We start from the raw sequence: 23,915 nt of genomic DNA, 5'->3' as shown, positions 1-23,915 counted from the left end.
ATGTAAATTGCCAACAGCCACTCTGGAGAAGTGTACGGTGTTTCCTGAAACATCTAAAGAACTCAGCATAGAGAGCATAAGGCACTTCCACTCATGGGCGTATAAATTGGGAAAACTAAAAATCAGCAAGACACAGGCACCCCAAAGTTTAGGGCTGCTCTGTTGACAAGAACCTCCACTTCGTTACACCTTAAATATCCCAGGAAAGAGAAACATGGATAAGGAAGTTGTGGTCCTTATGTACAATGGCATATCACTCAGCCATGAAATTAACGTCATAAGGCTAGTAGCAGCATGATGAGAGGATTTAGGTACGACGATTCTAAGTGAAATAAGTCACACAGAAAAAGACACTTATCATAAGATATCACTTAGAGAGGGAATGTAAAAACCGCTACACTTGAACTGAATTACAAAACAGAACAGCGTCACACGTTTACAAAACACACTATGGCTGCTTAACGGGAAAGGTGAGGTCGGGTGAGGTAGAAAACAAGGGTTTCAAATTAGCTCAGATACCGTTCCATAAACCCAATATGTAATAGACAAGACCTACTCCTTGCTCAGTGAACTGGACTCGACACCCCCTATTCACCGCCCAAGAATATACCTGACTAGGAAGAATCTTCAAAGCTATGTATTGATATCTCTCTGTAAATGAGTCAAGTGGGTGTAAAGCAGCATAAACAGAGCAGTGAAAAGCAGCTAAACCCCATTATAAAAATCAATTACTTTTAAAATCCCATGAAACAAAGACAGTGAAAGAGAGAGAAATTCTTACAAAATTCGTTCAGGGGCTGTGATGCCACCTGGATTGACCATTTCTAGACCCACAGCTGATTGAGACATAAGGGTGGACACTCTTGGGGCTGAGAGGTTTGGTGAGGTTGGGTGAGCAAACGCAGACCCTTTAAAGTAATACTGCGTGGTATCCATCCCATGGGTCCCAAATCTCCAGGTTCAAGGGCATCTTCCTACATCGAAAACATGCATGAGAAACCCAGAAGATGGTACACCGTGTGATCGGGAAAGGTTTCTACAACGCACCTCATTTCTCATCTCCTTGTGCTCGGGTTCGCCATTCCAGCCGCGTTAGTAGCAATCTCCCTCCGTGGAGAATCAGCACCTTTAACCTCCTGTTCCGTACAGGTTGCAATTTGTCCTGAGGATGAACGGGAAGAGGGGGAACCAATGAGAAACTAGCTCTAGGTGTTGGGACAGGCACAGGTCACTCTATTTTCCCATCAGGAAGAAGAATTAACCACAGGCTCAGCCTGCCGCCCGGAAGCAGAACAGGGCCTGAAGCAATCCTACGCTTTTGCGGCCAGCTCCGAAGAAAGCGAGTTGAAAAGAGCTCAGGGGCACTGCAATTCACAAACCTGCAGAGTTAGAAATGATAACTCTCGTCCACAAATATATTGTGGGAAGGCAACGAGGAGGATTTGAAAGCAAGGCAGAATTGCAGGAAACAGATTTCAGGAGGTAGATTCGAATCGCCTTTAAAGCACAGGAAAGGCGGCAAAACCTCGACCATGATGCCCTTGGCCAAAAAGGGCGTATGCGTTTTTTCCTGAATATATTCAGGAAAAAACGCATACGCCCTTTTTGGCCAACCAAGCAACCTGGAAAGGCAAATCAGCGCTACAAAGAAGTCTCGCTTCCCATCGGTCAAAAGGGCCATGCTGAATAAAGTGTCAAAACCAGAAATGCAGGACAGGCCATGGAGAAACGGGAGCCTTGCTACGCTGATGGGCGGGATGTAAATTGCCAACAGCCACTCTGGAGAAGTGTACGGTGTGTCCTGAAACCTCTAAAAAACTCAGCTTAGAGAGCATAGGGCACTTCCACTCATGGGTGTATAAATTGGGAAAAGTAAAAATCAGCAAGACACAGGCACCCCAAAGTTTAGGGCTGCTCTGTTGACAAGAACCTCCACTTCGTTACACCTTAAATATCCCAGGAAAGAAAAAAATGGATAAAGAAGTTGTGGTCCTTATGTACAATGGAATATCACTCAGCCAGGAAATCAACGTCATAAGGCTAGTAGCAGCATGATGAGTGGATTTAGGTACGACGATTCTAAGTGAAATAAGTCAACCAGAAAACGACACTTATCATAAGATATCACTTATAGAGGGAATGTAAAAACCGCTACACTTGAACTGAATTACAAAACAGAACAGAGACACACGTTTACAAAACACACTATGGCTGCTTAACGGGAAAGGTGAGGTCGGGTGAGGCAGAAAACAAGGGTTTCAAATTAGCTCAGATACCGTTCAATAAACCCAATATGTAATAGACAAGACCTACTCCTTGCTCAGTGAACTGGACGCAAAAACCCCCTATTCACCGCCCAAGAATATATCTGACTAGGAAGAATCTTCAAAGCTATGTATTGATATCTCTCTGTAAGTGAGTCAAGTGGGTGTAAAGCAGCATAAAAACAGCAGTGAAAAGCAGCTAAACCCCATTATAAAAATCAATTACTTTTAAAAACCCGTGAAACAAAGACAGTGAAAGAGAGAGAAATTCTTACAATATTCGTTCAGGGGCTGTGATGCCACCTGGATTGACCATCTCTAGACCCACAGCTGCTTGAGACATAAGGGTGGACACTCTTGTGGCTGAGAGGTTTGGTCAGGTTGGTTGAGGAAACGCAGGCCCTTTAAAGTAATACTGCGTGGTACCCATCCCATGGGTCCCAAATCTCCAAGTTCAAGGGCATCTTCCTATAACAAAAACATGCATGAGAAACCCAGAAGATGGTACACCGTGTGATCGGGAAAGGTTTCGAAAACGCACCTCATTTCTCATCTCCTTGTGCTCGGGTTGGCCATTACAGCCGCTTTACTAGCAATCTCCCTCCTTCGAGAATCAGCACCTTCAACCTCCTGTTCCGTACAGGTTGCAAATTGTCCTGAGGATGAACGGGAAGAGGGGGAACCAGTGAGAGACTAGCTCTAGGTGTTGGGACAGGCACAGGTCACTCTATTTTCCCATCAGGAAGAAGAATTAACCACAGGCTCAGCCTGCCGCCCGGAAGCAGAACAGGGCCTGAAGCAATCCTGTGCTTTTGCGGCCAGCTCCCAAAAAAACGAGTTGAAAAATCGAGCTCAGGGGCACTGCAATTCACAAACCTGCAGAGTTAGAAATGATAACTCTCGTCCACAAATATATTGAGGGAAGGCAACGAGGAGGATTTGAAAGCAAGGCAGAATTGCAGGAAACAGATTTCAGGAGGTAGAGTCGAATCGCCTTTAAAGCACAGGAAAAGCGGCAAAACCTCGACCATGATGCCCTTGGCCAAAAAGGGCGTATGCGTTTTTTCCTGAATATATTCAGGAAAAAACGCATACGCCCTTTTTGGCCAACCAAGCAACCTGGAAAGGCAAATCAGCGCTACAAAGAAGTCTCGCTTCCCATCGGTCAAAAGGGCCATGCTGAATAAAGTGTCAAAACCAGAAATGCAGGACAGGCCATGGAGAAACGGGAGCCTTACTACGCTGATGGGCGGGATGTAAATTGCCAACAGCCACTCTGGAGAAGTGTACGGTGTTTCCTGAAACATCTAAAGAACTCAGCATAGAGAGCATAAGGCACTTCCACTCATGGGCGTATAAATTGGGAAAACTAAAAATCAGCAAGACACAGGCACCCCAAAGTTTAGGGCTGCTCTGTTGACAAGAACCTCCACTTCGTTACACCTTAAATATCCCAGGAAAGAGAAAAATGGATAAGGAAGTTGTGGTCCTTATGTACAATGGCATATCACTCAGCCATGAAATTAACGTCATAAGGCTAGTAGCAGCATGATGAGAGGATTTAGGTACGACGATTCTAAGTGAAATAAGTCACACAGAAAAAGACACTTATCATAAGATATCACTTAGAGAGGGAATGTAAAAACCGCTACACTTGAACTGAATTACAAAACAGAACAGTGTCACACGTTTACAAAACACACTATGGCTGCTTAACGGGAAAGGTGAGGTCGGGTGAGGCAGAAAACAAGGGTTTCAAATTAGCTCAGATACCGTTCAATAAACCCAATATGTAATAGACAAGACCTACTCCTTGCTCAGTGAACTGGACTCGACACCCCCTATTCACCGCCCAAGAATATATCTGACTAGGAAGAATCTTCAAAGCTATGTATTGATATCTCTCTGTAAGTGAGTCAAGTGGGTGTAAAGCGGCATAAACACAGCAGTGAAAAGCAGCTAAACCCCATTATAAAAATCAATTACTTTTAAAAACCCGTGAAACAAAGACAGTGAAAGAGAGAGAAATTCTTACAAAATTCGTTCAGGGGCTGTGATGCCACCTTTATTGACCATCTCTAGACCCACAGCTGATTGAGACATAAGGGTGGACACTCTTGGGGCTGAGAGGTTTGGTGAGGTTGGGTGAGCAAACGCAGACCCTTTAAAGTAATACTGCGTGGTATCCATCCCATGGGTCCAAAATCTCCAGGTTCAAGGGCATCTTCCTACATCGAAAACATGCATGAGAAACCCAGAAGATGGTACACCGTGTGATCGGGAAAGGTTTCGAAAACGCACCTCATTTCTCATCTCCTTGTGCTCGGGTTGGCCATTACAGCCGCTTTACTAGCAATCTCCCTCCTTCGAGAATCAGCACCTTTAACCTCCTGTTCCGTACAGGTTGCAATTTGTCCTGAGGATGAACGGGAAGAGGGGGAACCAGTGAGAGACTAGCTCTAGGTGTTGGGACAGGCACAGGTCACTCTATTTTCCCATCAGGAAGAAGAATTAACCACAGGCTCAGCCTGCCGCCCGGAAGCAGAACAGGGCCTGAAGCAATCCTACGCTTTTGCGGCCAGCTCCCAAAAAAGTGAGTTGAAAAATAGAGCTCAGGGGCACTGCAATTCACAAACCTGCAGAGTTATAAATGATAACTCTCGTCCACAAATATATTGAGGGAAGGCAACGAGGAGGATTTGAAAGCAAGGCAGAATTGCAGGAAACAGATTTCAGGAGGTAGAGTCGAATCGCCTTTAAAGCACAGGAAAAGCGGCAAAACCTCGACCATGATGCCCTTGGCCAAAAAGGGCGTATGCGTTTTTTCCTGAATATATTCAGGAAAAAACGCATACGCCCTTTTTGGCCAACCAAGCAACCTGGAAAGGCAAATCAGCGCTACAAAGAAGTCTCGCTTCCCATCGGTCAAAAGGGCCATGCTGAATAAAGTGTCAAAACCAGAAATGCAGGACAGGCCATGGAGAAACGGGAGCCTTGCTACGCTGATGGGCGGGATGTAAATTGCCAACAGCCACTCTGGAGAAGTGTACGGTGTGTCCTGAAACCTCTAAAAAACTCAGCTTAGAGAGCATAGGGCACTTCCACTCATGGGCATATAAATTGGGAAAACTAAAAATCAGCAAGACACAGGCACCCCAAAGTTTAGGGCTGCTCTGTTGACAAGAACCTCCACTTCGTTACACCTTAAATATCCCAGGAAAGAGAAAAATGGATAAAGAAGTTGTGGTCCTTATGTACAATGGAATATCACTCAGCCATGAAATCAACGTCATAAGGCTAGTAGCAGCATGATGAGTGGATTTAGGTACGACGATTCTAAGTGAAATAAGTCAACCAGAAAACGACACTTATCATAAGATATTACTTATAGAGGGAATGTAAAAACCGCTACACTTGAACTGAATTACAAAACAGAACAGAGACACACGTTTACAAAACACACTATGGCTGCTTAACGGGAAAGGTGAGGTCGGGTGAGGCAGAAAACAAGGGTTTCAAATTAGCTCAGATACCGTTCAATAAACCCAATATGTAATAGACAAGACCTACTCCTTGCTCAGTGAACTGGACTCGACACCCCCTATTCACCGCCCAAGAATATATCTGACTAGGAAGAATCTTCAAAGCTATGTATTGATATCTCTCTGTAAATGAGTCAAGTGGGTGTAAAGCAGCATAAACAGAGCAGTGAAAAGCAGCTAAACCCCATTATAAAAATCAATTACTTTTAAAATCCCGTGAAACAAAGACAGTGAAAGAGAGAGAAATTCTTACAAAATTCGTTCAGGGGCTGTGATGCCACCTTTATTGACCATCTCTAGACCCACAGCTGATTGAGATATAAGGGTGGACACTCGTGGGGCTGAGAGGTTTGGTGAGGTTGGGTGAGCAAACGCAGACCCTTTAAAGTAATACTGCGTGGTATCCATCCCATGGGTCCAAAATCTCCAGGTTCAAGGGCATCTTCCTACATCGAAAACATGCATCAGAAACCCAGAAGATGGTACACCGTGTGATCGGGAAAGGTTTCTAAAACGCACCTCATTTCTCATCTCCTTGTGCTCGGGTTGGCCATTACAGCCGCTTTACTAGCAATCTCCCTCCTTCGAGAATCAGCACCTTTAACCTCCTGATCCGTACAGGTTGCAATTTGTCCTGAGGATGAACGGGAAGAGGGGGAACCAGTGAGAGACTAGATCTAGGTGTTGGGACAGGCACAGGTCACTCTATTTTCCCATCAGGAAGAAGAATTAACCACAGGCTCAGCCTGCCACCCGGAAGCAGAACAGGGCCTGAAGCAATCCTGCGCTTTTGCGGCCAGCTCCCAAAAAAGCGAGTTGAAAAATCGAGCTCAGGGGCACTGCAATTCACAAACCTGCAGAGTTAGAAATGATAACTCTCGTCCACAAATATATTGAGGGAAGGCAACGAGGAGGATTTGAAAGCAAGGCAGAATTGCAGGAAACAGATTTCAGGAGGTAGAGTCGAATCGCCTTTAAAGCACAGGAAAAGCGGCAAAACCTCGACCATGATGCCCTTGGCCAAAAAGGGCGTATGCGTTTTTTCCTGAATATATTCAGGAAAAAACGCACACGCGCTTTTTGGCCAACAAAGCAACCTGGAAAGGCAAATCAGCGCTACAAAGAAGTCTCGCTTCCCATCGGTCAAAAGGGCCATGCTGAATAAAGTGTCAAAACCAGAAATGCAGGACAGGCCATGGAGAAATGGGAGCCTTACTACGCTGATGGGCGGGATGTAAATTGCCAACAGCCACTCTGGAGAAGTGTACGGTGTTTCCTGAAACATCTAAGAAACTCAGCATAGAGAGCATAAGGCACTTCCACTCATGGGCGTATAAATTGGGAAAACTAAAAATCAGCAAGACACAGGCACCCCAAAGTTTAGGGCTGCTCTGTTGACAAGAACCTCCACTTCGTTACACCTTAAATATCCCAGGAAAGAGAAAAATGGATAAGGAAGTTGTGGTCCTTATGTACAATGGCATATCACTCAGCCATGAAATTAACGTCATAAGGCTAGTAGCAGCATGATGAGAGGATTTAGGTACGACGATTCTAAGTGAAATAAGTCACACAGAAAAAGACACTTATCATAAGATATCACTTATAGAGGGAATGTAAAAACCGCTACACTTGAACGGAATTACAAAACAGAACAGCGTCACATGTTTAGAAGACACACTATGGCTGCTTAACGGGAAAGGTGAGGTGGGTGATGCATAAAACAAGGGTTTCAAATTAGCTCAGATACCGTTCCATAAACCCAATATGTAATAGGCAAGACCTACTCCTTGCTCAGTGAACTGGAATCAACACCCCCTGTTCACCGCCCAAGAATATATCTGACTAGTAAGAATCTTAAAACCAATGTATTGATATCCCTCTGTAAGTGAGTCAAGTGGGTGTAAAGCGGCATAAACACAGCAGTGAAAAGCAGCTAAACCCCATTATAAAAATCAATTACTTTTAAAAACCCGTGAAACAAAGACAGTGAAAGAGAGAGAAATTCTTACAAAATTCGTTCAGGGGCTGTGATGCCACCTGGATTGACCATCTCTAGACCCACAGCTGATTGAGACATAAGGGTGGACACTCTTGGGGCTGAGAGGTTTGGTGAGGTTGGGTGAGCAAACGCAGACCCTTTAAAGTAATACTGCGTGGTATCCATCCCATGGGTCCAAAATCTCCAGGTTCAAGGGCATCTTCCTACATCGAAAACATGCATGAGAAACCCAGAAGATGGTACACCGTGTGATCGGGAAAGGTTTCGAAAACGCACCTCATTTCTCATCTCCTTGTGCTCGGGTTGGCCATTACAGCCGCTTTACTAGCAATCTCCCTCCTTCGAGAATCAGCACCTTTAACCTCCTGTTCCGTACAGGTTGCAATTTGTCCTGAGGATGAACGGGAAGAGGGGGAACCAGTGAGAGACTAGCTCTAGGTGTTGGGACAGGCACAGGTCACTCTATTTTCCCATCAGGAAGAAGAATTAACCACAGGCTCAGCCTGCCGCCCGGAAGCAGAACAGGGCCTGAAGCAATCCTGTGCTTTTGCCGCCAGCTCCCAAAAAAGCGAGTTGAAAAATCGAGCTCAGGGGCACTGCAATTCACAAACATGCAGAGTTATAAATGATAACTCTCGTCCACAAATATATTGAGGGAAGGCAACGCAGAGGATTTGAAAGCAAGGCAGAATTGCAGGAAAGAGATTTCAGGAGGTACAGTTGAATCGCCTTTAAAGCTCGGGAAAAGCGGCAAAACCTCGACAATGATGCCCTTGGCCAAAAAGGGCGTTTGCGTTTTTTCCTGAATATATTCAGGAAAAAACGCAAACGCCCTTTTTGGCCAACCAAGCAACCTGGAAAGGCAAATCAGTGCTACAAAGAAGTCTCGCTTCCCATCGGTCAAAAGGGCCATGCTGAATAAAGTGTCAAAACCAGAAATGCAGGACAGGCCATGGAGAAACGGGAGCCTTGCTACGCTGATGCGCGGGATGTAAATTGCCAACAGCCACTCTGGAGAAGTGTACGGTGTGTCCTGAAACATCTAAAAAACTCAGCTTAGAGAGCATAGGGCACTTCCACTCATGGGCGTATAAATTGGGAAAACTAAAAATCAGCAAGACACAGGCACCCCAAAGTTTAGGGCTGCTCTGTTGACAAGAACCTCCACTTCGTTACACCTTAAATATCCCAGGAAAGAGAAAAATGGATAAGGAAGTTGTGGTCCTTATGTACAATGGCATATCACTCAGCCATGAAATTAACGTCATAAGGCTAGTAGCAGCATGATGAGAGGATTTAGGTATGACGATTCTAAGTGAAATAAGTCACACAGAAAAAGACACTTATCATAAGATATCACTTATAGAGGGAATGTAAAAACCGCTACACTTGAACTGAATTACAAAACAGAACAGCGTCACACGTTTAGAAGACACACTATGGCTGCTTAACGGGAAAGGTGAGGTGGGGTGATGCATAAAACAAGGGTTTCAAATAGGCTCAGATACCGTTCCATACACCCAATATGTAATAGACAAGACCTACTCCTTGCTCAGTGAAGTGGACTAAACACCCCCTGTTCACCGCCCAAGAATATATCTGACTAGTAAGAATCTTAAAACCAATGTATTGATATCCCTCTGTAAGTGAGTCAAGTGGGTGTAAAGCGGCATAAACACAGCAGTGAAAAGCAGCTAAACCCCATTATAAAAATCAATTACTTTTAAAAACCCGTGAAACAAAGACAGTGAAAGAGAGAGAAATTCTTACAAAATTCGTTCAGGGGCTGTGATGCCACCTGGATTGACCATCTCTAGACCCACAGCTGATTGAGACATAAGGGTGGACACTCTTGGGGCTGAGAGGTTTGGTGAGGTTGGGTGAGCAAACGCAGACCCTTTAAAGTAATACTGCGTGGTATCCATCCCATGGGTCCAAAATCTCCAGGTTCAAGGGCATCTTCCTACATCGAAAACATGCATGAGAAACCCAGAAGATGGTACACCGTGTGATCGGGAAAGGTTTCTAAAACGCACCTCATTTCTCATCTCCTTGTGCTCGGGTTGGCCATTACTGCCGCTTTACTAGCAATCTCCCTCCTTCGAGAATCAGCACCTTTAACCTCCTGTTCCGTACAGGTTGCAATTTGTCCTGAGGATGAACGGGAAGAGGGGGAACCAATGAGAAACTAGCTCTAGGTGTTGGGACAGGCACAGGTCACTCTATTTTCCCATCAGGAAGAAGAATTAACCACAGGCTCAGCCTGCCGCCCGGAAGCAGAACAGGCCCTGAAGCAATCCTGTGCTTTTGCGGCCAGCTCCCAAAAAAGCGAGTTGAAAAATGGAGCTCAGGGGCACTGCAATTCACAAACCTACAGAGTTAGAAATGATAACTCTCGTCCACAAATATATTGAGGGAAGGCAACGAGGAGGATTTGAAAGCAAGGGAGAATTGCAGGAAACAGATTTCAGGAGGTAGAGTCGAATCGCCTTTAAAGCACAGGAAAAGCGGCAAAACCTCGACCATGATGCCCTTGGCCAAAAAGGGCGTATGCGTTTTTTCCTGAATATATTCAGGAAAAAACGCATACGCCCTTTTTGGCCAACCAAGCAACCTGGAAAGGCAAATCAGCGCTACAAAGAAGTCTCGCTTCCCATCGGTCAAAAGGGCCATGCTGAATAAAGTGTCAAAACCAGAAATGCAGGACAGGCCATGGAGAAATGGGAGCCTTACTACGCTGATGGGCGGGATGTAAATTGCCAACAGCCACTCTGGAGAAGTGTACGGTGTTTCCTGAAACATCTAAAGAACTCAGCATAGAGAGCATAAGGCACTTCCACTCATGGGCGTATAAATTGGGAAAACTAAAAATCAGCAAGACACAGGCACCCCAAAGTTTAGGGCTGCTCTGTTGACAAGAACCTCCACTTCGTTACACCTTAAATATCCCAGGAAAGAGAAAAATGGATAAGGAAGTTGTGGTCCTTATGTACAATGGCATATCACTCAGCCATGAAATCAACGTCATAAGGCTAGTAGCAGCATGATGAGTGGATTTAGGTACGACGATTCTAAGTGAAATAACTCAACCAGAAAACAACACTTATCATAAGATATGACTTATAGAGGGAATGTAAAAACCGCTACACTTGAACTGAATTACAAAACAGAACAGAGACACACGTTTACAAAACACACTATGGCTGCTTGACGGGAAAGGTGAGGTCGGGTGAGGTAGAAAACAGGGGTTTCAAATTAGCTCAGATACCGTTCCATAAACCCAATATGTAATAGACAAGACCTACTCCTTGCTCAGTGAACTGGACTCAACACCCCCTATTCACCGCCCAAGAATATATCTGACTAGGAACAATCTTCAAAGCTATGTATTGATATCCCTCTGTAAATGAGTCAAGTGGGTGTAAAGCAGCATAAACCCAGCAGTGAAAAGCAGCTAAACCCCATTATAAAAATCAATTACTTTTAAAATCCCATGAAACAAAGACAGTGAAAGGGAGAGAAATTCTTACAAAATTCGTTCAGGGGCTGTGATGCCACCTGGATTGACCATATCTAGACCCACAGCTGATTGAGACATAAGGGTGGACACTCTTGGGGCTGAGAGGTTTGGTGAGGTTGGGTGAGCAAACACAGACCCTTTAAAGTAATACTGTGTGGTATCCATCTCATGGGCCCCAAATCTCCAGGTTCAAGGGCATCTTCCTACATCGAAAACATGCATGAGAAACCCAGAAGATGGTACACCGTGTGATCGGGAAAGGTTTCTAAAACGCACCTCATTTCTCATCTCCTTGTGCTCGGGTTCGCCATTCCAGCCGCGTTAGTAGCAATCTCCCTCCGTGGAGAATCAGCACCTTTAACCTCCTGTTCCGTACAGGTTGCAATTTGTCCTGAGGATGAACGGGAAGAGGGGGAACCAATGAGAGACTAGGTCTAGGTGTTGGGACAAGCACAGGTCACTCTATTTTCCAATCAGGAAGAAGAATTAACCACAGGCTCAGCCTGCCGCCCGGAACCAGAATAGGGCCTGTAGCAATCCTACGCTTTTGTGGCCAGCTCCCAAGAAAACGAGTTGAAAAATGGAGCTCAGGGGCACTGCAATTCACAAACCTGCAGAGTTAGAAATGATAACTCTCGTCCACAAATATATTGAGGAAAGGCAACGAAGAGGATTTGAAAGCAAGGCAGAATTACAGGAAACAGATTTCAGGAGGTAGATTCGAATCGCCTTTAAAGCACAGGAAAAGCGGCAAAACCTCGACCATGATGCCCTTGGCCAAAAAGGGCGTCTGCGTTTTTTCCTGAATATATTCAGGAAAAAACGCAGACGCCCTTTTTGGCCAACCAAGCAACCTGGAAAGGCAAATCAGCGCTACAAAGAAGTCTCGCTTCCCATCGGTCAAAAGGGCCATGCTGAATAAAGTGTCAAAACCAGAAATGCAGGACAGGCCATGGAGAAACAGGAGCGTTGCTACGCTGATTGGTGTGATGTAAATTGCCAAGAGCCACTCTGGAGAAGTGTACGGTGTGTCCTGAAACCTCTAAAAAACTCAGCTTAGAGAGCATAGGGCACGTCCACTCATGGGCGTATAAATTGGGAAAACTAAAAATCAGCAAGACACAGGCACCCCAAAGTTTAGGGCTGCTCTGTTGACAAGAACCTCCACTTCGTTACACCTTAAATATCCCAGGAAAGAGAAAAATGGATAAGGAAGTTGTGGTCCTTATGTACAATGGCATATCACTCAGCCATGAAATCAACGTCATAAGGCTAGTAGCAGCATGATGAGAGGATTTAGGTACGACGATTCTAAGTGAAATAAGTCACACAGAAAAAGACACTTATCATAAGATATCACTTAGAGAGGGAATGTAAAAACCGCTACACTTGAACTGAATTACAAAACAGAACAGAGACACACGTTTACAAAACACACTATGGCTGCTTAACGGGAAAGGTGAGGTCGGGTGAGGCAGAAAACAAGGGTTTCAAATTAGCTCAGATACCTTTCCATAAACCCAATATGTAATAGACAAGACCTACTCCTTGCTCAGTGAAGTGGACGCAACGCCCCCTGTTCACCGCCCAAGAATATATCAGACTAGTAAGACTCTTAAAACCAATGTATTGATATCTCTCTGTAAGTGAGTCAAGTGGGTGTAAAGCGGCATAAACACAGCAGTGAAAAGCAGCTAAACCCCATTATAAAAATCAATTACTTTTAAAAACCCGTGAAACAAAGACAGTGAAAGAGAGAGAAATTCATACAGAATTCGTTCAGGGGCTGTGATGACACCTTTATTGACCATCTCTAGACCCACAGCTGATTGAGACATAAGGGTGGACACTCGTGGGGCTGAGAGATTTGGTGAGGTTGGGTGAGCAAACGCAGACCCTTTAAAGTAATACTGCGTGGTACCCATCCCATGGGTCCCAAATCTCCAAGTTCAAGGGCATCTTCCTATATCAAAAACATGCATGAGAAACCCAGAAGACGGTACACCGTGCGATCGGGAAAGGTTTCTAAAACGCACCTCATTTCTCATCTCCTTGTGCTCTGGTTCGCCATTCCAACCGAGTTAGTAGCAATCTCCCTCCGTGGAGAATCAGCACCTTTAACCTCCTGTTCCGTACAGGTTGCAATCTGTCCTGAGGATGAACGGGAAGAGGGGGAACCAATGATAGACTAGCTCTAGGTGTTGGGACAGGCACAGATCACTCTATTTTCCCATCAGGAAGAAGAATTAACCACAGGCTCAGCCTGCCGCCCGGAACCAGAATAGGGCTTGAAGCAATCCTGCGCTTTTGCGGCCAACTCCGAAGAAAGCGAGTTGAAAAATGGAGCTCAGGGGCACTGCAATTCACAGACCTGCAGAGTTAGAAATGATAACTCTCGTCCACAAATATATTGAGGGAAGGCAACGAAGAGGATTTGAAAGCAAGGCAGAATTGCAGGAAACAGATTTCAGGAGGTAGATTCGAATCGCCTTTAAAGCACAGGAAAGGCGGCAAAACCTCGACCATGATGCCCTTGGCCAAAAAGGGCGTATACGTTTTTTCCTGAATATATTCAGGAAAAAATGCATACGCCCTTTTTGGCCAACCAAGCAACCTGGAAAGGCAAATCAGCGCTACAAAGAAGTCTCGCTTCCCATCGGTCAAAAGGGCCATGCTGAATAAAGTGTCAAAACCAGAAATGCAGGACAGGCCATGGAGAAACGGGAGCCTTGCTACGCTGATGGGCGGGATGTAAATTGCCAACAGCCACTCTGGAGAAGTGTACGGTGTGTCCTGAAACCTCTAAAAAACTCAGCTTAGAGAGCATAGGGCACTTCCACTCATGGGCATATAAATTGGGAAAACTAAAAATCAGCAAGACACAGGCACCCCAAAGTTTAGGGCTGCTCTGTTGACAAGAACCTCCACTTCGTTACACCTTAAATATCCCAGAAAAGAGAAAAATGGATAAGGAAGTTGTGGTCCTTATGTACAATGGCATATCACTCAGCCATGAAATTAACGTCATAAGGCTAGTAGCAGCATGATGAGAGCATTTAGGTACGACGATTCTAAGTGAAATAAGTCACACAGAAAAAGACACTTATCATAAGATATCACTTATAGAGGGAATGCAAAAACCACTACACTTGAACGGAATTACAAAACAGAACAGCGTCACACGTTTAGAAGACACACTATGGCTGCTTAACGGGAAAGGTGAGGTGGGTGATGCATAAAACAAGGGTTTCAAATTAGCTCAGATACCGTTCCATAAACCCAATATGTAATAGACAAGACCTACTCCTTGCTCAGTGAACTGGACTCAACACCCCCTGTTCACCGCCCAAGAATATATCTGACTAGTAAGAATCTTAAAACCAATGTATTGATATCCCTCTGTAAGTGAGTCAAGTGGGTGTAAAGCGGCATAAACACAGCAGTGAAAAGCAGCTAAACCCCATTATAAAAATCAATTACTTTTAAAAACCCGTGAAACAAAGACAGTGAAAGAGAGAGAAATTCTTTACAAAATTCGTTCAGGGGCTGTGATGCCACCTGGATTGACCATCTCTAGACCCACAGCTGATTGAGACATAAGGGTGGACACTCTTGGGGCTGAGAGGTTTGGTGAGGTTGGGTGAGCAAACGCAGACCCTTTAAAGTAATACTGCGTGGTATCCATCCCATGGGTCCAAAATCTCCAGGTTCAAGGGCATCTTCCTACATCGAAAACATGCATGAGAAACCCAGAAGATGGTACACCGTGTGATCGGGAAAGGTTTCGAAAACGCACCTCATTTCTCATCTCCTTGTGCTCGGGTTGGCCATTACAGCCGCTTTACTAGCAATCTTCCTCCTTCGAGAATCAGCACCTTTAACCTCCTGTTCCGTACAGGTTGCAATTTGTCCTGAGGATGAACGGGAAGAGGGGGAACCAGTGAGAGACTAGCTCTAGGTGTTGGGACAGGCACAGGTCACTCTATTTTCCCATCAGGAAGAAGAATTAACCACAGGCTCAGCCTGCCGCCCGGAAGCAGAACAGGGCCTGAAGCAATCCTGTGCTTTTGCGGCCAGCTCCCAAAAAAGCGAGTTGAAAAATGGAGCTCAGGGGCACTGCAATTCACAAACCTACAGAGTTAGAAATGATAACTCTCGTCCACAAATATATTGAGGGAAGGCAACGAGGAGGATTTGAAAGCAAGGGAGATTTGCAGGAAACAGATTTCAGGAGGTAGAGTCGAATCGCCTTTAAAGCACAGGAAAAGCGGCAAAACCTCGACCATGATGCCCTTGGCCAAAAAGGGCGTATGCGTTTTTTCCTGAATATATTCAGGAAAAAACGCATACGCCCTTTTTGGCCAACCAAGCAACCTGGAAAGGCAAATCAGCGCTACAAAGAAGTCTCGCTTCCCATCGGTCAAAAGGGCCATGCTGAATAAAGTGTCAAAACCAGAAATGCAGGACAGGCCATGGAGAAACGGGAGCCTTACTACGCTGATGGGCGGGATGTAAATTGCCAACAGCCACTCTGGAGAAGTGTACGGTGTTTCCTGAAACATCTAAAGAACTCAGCATAGAGAGCATAAGGCACTTCCACTCATGGGCGTATAAATTGGGAAAACTAAAAATCAGCAAGACACAGGCACCCCAAAGTTTAGGGCTGCTCTGTTGACAAGAACCTCCACTTCGTTACACCTTAAATATCCCAGGAAAGAGAAAAATGGATAAGGAAGTTGTGGTCCTTATGTACAATGGCATATCACTCAGCCATGAAATCAACGTCATAAGGCTAGTAGCAGCATGATGAGTGGATTTAGGTACGACGATTCTAAGTGAAATAAGTCAACCAGAAAACAACACTTATCATAAGATATGACTTATAGAGGGAATGTAAAAACCGCTACACTTGAACTGAATTACAAAACAGAACAGAGACACACGTTTACAAAACACACTATGGCTGCTTGACGGGAAAGGTGAGGTCGGGTGAGGTAGAAAACAGGGGTTTCAAATTAGCTCAGATACCGTTCCATAAACCCAATATGTAATAGACAAGACCTACTCCTTGCTCAGTGAACTGGACTCAACACCCCCTATTCACCGCCCAAGAATATATCTGACTAGGAACAATCTTCAAAGCTATGTATTGATATCCCTCTGTAAATGAGTCAAGTGGGTGTAAAGCAGCATAAACCCAGCAGTGAAAAGCAGCTAAACCCCATTATAAAAATCAATTACTTTTAAAATCCCATGAAACAAAGACAGTGAAAGGGAGAGAAATTCTTACAAAATTCGTTCAGGGGCTGTGATGCCACCTGGATTGACCATATCTAGACCCACAGCTGATTGAGACATAAGGGTGGACACTCGTGGGGCTGAGAGATTTGGTGAGGTTGGGTGAGCAAACGCAGACCCTTTAAAGTAATACTGCGTGGTACCCATCCCATGGGTCCCAAATCTCCAAGTTCAAGGGCATCTTCCTATATCAAAAACATGCATGAGAAACCCAGAAGACGGTACACCGTGCGATCGGGAAAGGTTTCTAAAACGCACCTCATTTCTCATCTCCTTGTGCTCTGGTTCGCCATTCCAACCGAGTTAGTAGCAATCTCCCTCCGTGGAGAATCAGCACCTTTAACCTCCTGTTCCGTACAGGTTGCAATCTGTCCTGAGGATGAACGGGAAGAGGGGGAACCAATGATAGACTAGCTCTAGGTGTTGGGACAGGCACAGATCACTCTATTTTCCCATCAGGAAGAAGAATTAACCACAGGCTCAGCCTGCCGCCCGGAACCAGAATAGGGCTTGAAGCAATCCTGCGCTTTTGCGGCCAACTCCGAAGAAAGCGAGTTGAAAAATGGAGCTCAGGGGCACTGCAATTCACAGACCTGCAGAGTTATAAATGATAACTCTCGTCCACAAATATATTGAGGGAAGGCAACGAGGAGGATTTGAAAGCAAGGCAGAATTGCAGGAAACAGATTTCAGGAGGTAGAGTCGAATCGCCTTTAAAGCACAGGAAAAGCGGCAAAACCTCGACCATGATGCCCTTGGCCAAAAAGGGCGTATGCGTTTTTTCCTGAATATATTCAGGAAAAAACGCATACGCCCTTTTTGGCCAACCAAGCAACCTGGAAAGGCAAATCAGCGCTACAAAGAAGTCTCGCTTCCCATCGGTCAAAAGGGCCATGCTGAATAAAGTGTCAAAACCAGAAATGCAGGACAGGCCATGGAGAAACGGGAGCCTTGCTACGCTGATGGGCGGGATGTAAATTGCCAACAGCCACTCTGGAGAAGTGTACGGTGTGTCCTGAAACCTCTAAAAAACTCAGCTTAGAGAGCATAGGGCACTTCCACTCATGGGCATATAAATTGGGAAAACTAAAAATCAGCAAGACACAGGCACCCCAAAGTTTAGGGCTGCTCTGTTGACAAGAACCTCCACTTCGTTACACCTTAAATATCCCAGGAAAGAAAAAAATGGATAAAGAAGTTGTGGTCCTTATGTACAATGGAATATCACTCAGCCATGAAATCAATGTCATAAGGCTAGTAGCAGCATGATGAGTGGATTTAGGTACGACGATTCTAAGTGAAATAAGTCAACCAGAAAACGACACTTATCATAAGATATTACTTATAGAGGGAATGTAAAAACCGCTACACTTGAACTGAATTACAAAACAGAACAGAGACACACGTTTACAAAACACACTATGGCTGCTTAACGGGAAAGGTGAGGTCGGGTGAGGCAGAAAACAAGGGTTTCAAATTAGCTCAGATACCGTTCAATAAACCCAATATGTAATAGACAAGACCTACTCCTTGCTCAGTGAACTGGACTCGACACCCCCTATTCACCACCCAAGAATATATCTGACTAGGAAGAATCTTCAAAGCTATGTATTGATATCTCTCTGTAAGTGAGTCAAGTGGGTGTAAAGCGGCATAAACACAGCAGTGAAAAGCAGCTAAACCCCATTATAAAAATCAATTACTTTTAAAAACCCGTGAAACAAAGACAGTGAAAGAGAGAGAAATTCTTACAAAATTCGTTCAGGGGCTGTGATGCCACCTTTATTGACCATCTCTAGACCCACAGCTGATTGAGACATAAGGGTGGACACTCTTGGGGCTGAGAGGTTTGGTGAGGTTGGGTGAGCAAACGCAGACCCTTTAACGTAATACTGCGTGGTATCCATCCCATGGGTCCAAAATCTCCAGGTTCAAGGGCATCTTCCTACATCGAAAACATGCATGAGAAACCCAGAAGATGGTACACCGTGTGATCGGGAAAGGTTTCGAAAACGCACCTCATTTCTAATCTCCTTGTGCTCGGGTTGGCCATTACAGCCGCTTTACTAGCAATCTCCCTCCTTCGAGAATCAGCACCTTTAACCTCCTGTTCCGTACAGGTTGCAATTTGTCCTGAGGATGAACGGGAAGAGGGGGAACCAGTGAGAGACTAGCTCTAGGTGTTGGGACAGGCACAGGTCACTCTATTTTCCCATCAGGAAGAAGAATTAACCACAGGCTCAGCCTGCCGCCCGGAAGCAGAACAGGGCCTGAAGCAATCCTGCGCTTTTGCGGCCAGCTCCCAAAAAAGCGAGTTGAAAAATCGAGCTCAGGGGCACTGCAATTCACAAACCTGCAGAGTTATAAATGATAACTCTCGTCCACAAATATATTGAGGGAAGGCAACGAGGAGGATTTGAAAGCAAGGCAGAATTGCAGGAAACAGATTTCAGGAGGTAGAGTCGAATCGCCTTTAAAGCACAGGAAAAGCGGCAAAACCTCGACCATGATGCCCTTGGCCAAAAAGGGCGTATGCGTTTTTTCCTGAATATATTCAGGAAAAAACGCATATGCCCTTTTTGGCCAACCAAGCAACCTGGAAAGGCAAATCAGCGCTACAAAGAAGTCTCGCTTCCCATCGGTCAAAAGGGCCATGCTGAATAAAGTGTCAAAACCAGAAATGCAGGACAGGCCATGGAGAAACGGGAGCCTTGCTACGCTGATGGGCGTGATGTAAATTGCCAACAGCCACTCTGGAGAAGTGTACGGTGTGTCCTGAAACCTCTAAAAAACTCAGCTTAGAGAGCATAGGGCACTTCCACTCATGGGCATATAAATTGGGAAAACTAAAAATCAGCAAGACACAGGCACCCCAAAGTTTAGGGCTGCTCTGTTGACAAGAACCTCCACTTCGTTACACCTTAAATATCCCAGGAAAGAAAAAAATGGATAAAGAAGTTGTGGTCCTTATGTACAATGGAATATCACTCAGCCATGAAATCAACGTCATAAGGCTAGTAGCAGCATGATGAGTGGATTTAGGAACGACGATTCTAAGTGAAATAAGTCAACCAGAAAACGACACTTATCATAAGATATTACTTATAGAGGGAATGTAAAAACCGCTACACTTGAACTGAATTACAAAACAGAACAGAGACACACGTTTACAAAACACACTATGGCTGCTTAACGGGAAAGGTGAGGTCGGGTGAGGCAGAAAACAAGGGTTTCAAATTAGCTCAGATACCGTTCCATAAACCCAATATGTAATAGACAAGACCTACTCCTTGCTCAGTGAACTGGACTCGACACCCCCTATTCACCGCCCAAGAATATATCTGACTAGGAAGAATCTTCAAAGCTATGTATTGATATCTCTCTGTAAATGAGTCAAGTGGGTGTAAAGCAGCATAAACAGAGCAGTGAAAAGCAGCTAAACCCCATTATAAAAATCAATTACTTTTAAAATCCCGTGAAACAAAGACAGTGAAAGAGAGAGAAATTCTTACAAAATTCGTTCAGGGGCTGTGATGCCACCTTTATTGACCATCTCTAGACCCACAGCTGATTGAGATATAAGGGTGGACACTCGTGGGGCTGAGAGGTTTGGTGAGGTTGGGTGAGCAAACGCAGACCCTTTAAAGTAATACTGCGTGGTATCCATCCCATGGGGCCAAAATCTCCAGGTTCAAGGGCATCTTCCTACATCGAAAACATGCATGAGAAACCCAGAAGATGGTACACCGTGTGATTGGGAAAGGTTTCTAAAACGCACCTCATTTCTCATCTCCTTGTGCTCGGGTTCGCCATTCCAGCCGCGTTAGTAGCAATCTCCCTCCGTGGAGAATCAGCACCTTTAACCTCCTGTTCCGTACAGGTTGCAATTTGTCCTGAGGATGAACGGGAAGAGGGGGAACCAGTGAGAGACTAGGTCTAGGTGTTGGGACAGGCACAGGTCACTCTATTTTCCCATCAGGAAGAAGAATTAACCACAGGCTCAGCCTGCCGCCCGGAACTAGAATAGGGCCTGAAGCAATCCTACGCTTTTGTGGCCAGCTCCCAAGAAAACGAGTTGAAAAATGGAGCTCAGGGGCACTGCAATTCACAAACCTGCAGAGTTAGAAATGATAACTCTCGTCCACAAATATATTGAGGAAAGGCAACGAAGAGGATTTGAAAGCAAGTCAGAATTGCAGGAAACAGATTTCAGGAGGTAGATTCGAATCGCCTTTAAAGCACAGGAAAAGCGGCAAAACCTCGACCATGATGCCCTTGGCCAAAAAGGGCGTCTGCGTTTTTTCCTGAATATATTCAGGAAAAAACGCAGACGCCCTTTTTGGCCAACCAAGCAACCTGGAAAGGCAAATCAGCGATACAAAGAAGTCTCGCTTCCCTTCGGTCAAAACGGCCGTGCTGAATAAAGTGTCAAAACCAGAAATGCAGGACAGGCCATGGTGAAACGGGAGCCTTGCTACGCTGATGGGCGGGATGTAAATTGCCAACAGCCACTCTGGAGAAGTGTACGGTGTTTCCTGAAACATCTAAAAAACTCAGCATAGAGAGCATAGGGCACTTCCACTCATGGGCGTATAAATTGGGAAAACTAAAAATCAGCAAGACACAGGCACCCCAAAGTTTAGGGCTGCTCTGTTGACAAGAACCTCCACTTCGGTACACCTTAAATATCCCAGGAAAGAGAAAAATGGATAAGGAAGTTGTGGTCCTTATGTACAATGGCATATCACTCAGCCAAGTAATTAACGTCATAAGGCTAGTAGCAGCATGATGAGAGGATTTAGGTACGACGATTCTAAGTGAAATAAGTCACACAGAAAAAGACACTTATCATAAGATATCACTTAGAGAGGGAATGTAAAAACCGCTACACTTGAACTGAATTACAAAACAGAACAGCGTCACACGTTTACAAAACACACTATGGCTGCTTAACGGGAAAGGTGAGGTCAGGTGAGGTAGAAAACAAGGGTTTCAAATTAGCTCAGATACCGTTCCATAAACCCAATATGTAATAGACAAGACCTACTCCTTGCTCAGTGAACTGGACTCGACACCCCCTATTCACCGCCCAAGAATATACCTGACTAGGAAGAATCTTCAAAGCTATGTATTGATATCTCTCTGTAAATGAGTCAAGTGGGTGTAAAGCAGCATAAACAGAGCAGTGAAAAGCAGCTAAACCCCATTATAAAAATCAATTACTTTTAAAATCCCGTGAAACAAAGACAGTGAAAGAGAGAGAAATTCTTACAAAATTCGTTCAGGGGCTGTGATGCCACCTGGATTGACCATCTCTAGACCCACAGCTGATTGAGACATAAGGGTGGACACTCTTGGGGCTGAGAGGTTTGGTGAGGTTGGGTGAGCAAACGCAGACCCTTTAAAGTAATACTGCGTGGTACCCATCGCATGGGTCCCAAATCTCCAGGTTCAAGGGCATCTTCCTACATCGAAAACATGCATGAGAAACCCAGAAGATGGTACACCGTGTGATCGGGAAAGGTTTCTAAAACGCACCTCATTTCTCATCTCCTTGTGCTCGGGTTCGCCATTCCAGCCGCGTTAGTAGCAATCTCCCTCCGTGGAGAATCAGCACCTTTAACCTCCTGTTCCGTACAGGGTGCAATTTGTCCTGAGGATGAACGGGAAGAGGGGGAACCAGTGAGAGACTAGCTCTAGGTGTTGGGACAGGCACAGGTCACTCTATTTTCCCATCAGGAAGAAGAATTAACCACAGGCTCAGCCTGCCGCCCGGAAGCAGAACAGGGCCTGAAGCAATCCTGCGCTTTTGCGGCCAGCTCCCAAAAAAGCGAGTTGAAAAATCGAGCTCAGGGGCACTGCAATTCACAAACCTGCAGAGTTATAAATGATAACTCTCGTCCACAAATATATTGAGGGAAGGCAACGAGGAGGATTTGAAAGCAAGGCAGAATTGCAGGAAACAGATTTCAGGAGGTAGAGTCGAATCGCCTTTAAAGCACAGGAAAAGCGGCAAAACCTCGACCATGATGCCCTTGGCCAAAAAGGGCGTATGCGTTTTTTCCTGAATATATTCAGGAAAAAACGCATACGCCCTTTTTGGCCAACCAAGCAACCTGGAAAGGCAAATCAGCGCTACAAAGAAGTCTCGCTTCCCATCGGTCAAAAGGGCCATGCTGAATAAAGTGTCAAAACCAGAAATGCAGGACAGGCCATGGAGAAACGGGAGCCTTGCTACGCTGATGGGCGGGATGTAAATTGCCAACAGCCACTCTGGAGAAGTGTACGGTGTGTCCTGAAACCTCTAAAAAACTCAGCTTAGAGAGCATAGGGCACTTCCACTCATGGGCATATAAATTGGGAAAACTAAAAATCAGCAAGACACAGGCACCCCAAAGTTTAGGGCTGCTCTGTTGACAAGAACCTCCACTTCGTTACACCTTAAATATCCCAGGAAAGAAAAAAATGGATAAAGAAGTTGTGGTCCTTATGTACAATGGAATATCACTCAGCCATGAAATCAACGTCATAAGGCTAGTAGCAGCATGATGAGTGGATTTAGGTACGACGATTCTAAGTGAAATAAGTCAACCAGAAAACGACACTTATCATAAGATATTACTTATAGAGGGAATGTAAAAACCGCTACACTTGAACTGAATTACAAAACAGAACAGAGACACACGTTTACAAAACACACTATGGCTGCTTAACGGGAAAGGTGAGGTCGGGTGAGGCAGAAAACAAGGGTTTCAAATTAGCTCAGATACCGTTCAATAAACCCAATATGTAATAGACAAGACCTACTCCTTGCTCAGTGAACTGGACTCGACACCCCCTATTCACCACCCAAGAATATATCTGACTAGGAAGAATCTTCAAAGCTATGTATTGATATCTCTCTGTAAGTGAGTCAAGTGGGTGTAAAGCGGCATAAACACAGCAGTGAAAAGCAGCTAAACCCCATTATAAAAATCAATTACTTTTAAAAACCCGTGAAACAAAGACAGTGAAAGAGAGAGAAATTCTTACAAAATTCGTTCAGGGGCTGTGATGCCACCTTTATTGACCATCTCTAGACCCACAGCTGATTGAGACATAAGGGTGGACACTCTTGGGGCTGAGAGGTTTGGTGAGGTTGGGTGAGCAAACGCAGACCCTTTAACGTAATACTGCGTGGTATCCATCCCATGGGTCCAAAATCTCCAGGTTCAAGGGCATCTTCCTACATCGAAAACATGCATGAGAAACCCAGAAGATGGTACACCGTGTGATCGGGAAAGGTTTCG

Source organism: Balaenoptera borealis (assembly GCF_965194805.1).
Source record: "Balaenoptera borealis genome assembly, chromosome: 6".
NCBI classification, from domain to species: Eukaryota; Metazoa; Chordata; class Mammalia; order Artiodactyla; family Balaenopteridae; genus Balaenoptera; species Balaenoptera borealis.
The sequence above is the reverse complement of the archived record's forward strand: the minus strand, read 5'-3'. Positions refer to the sequence as shown.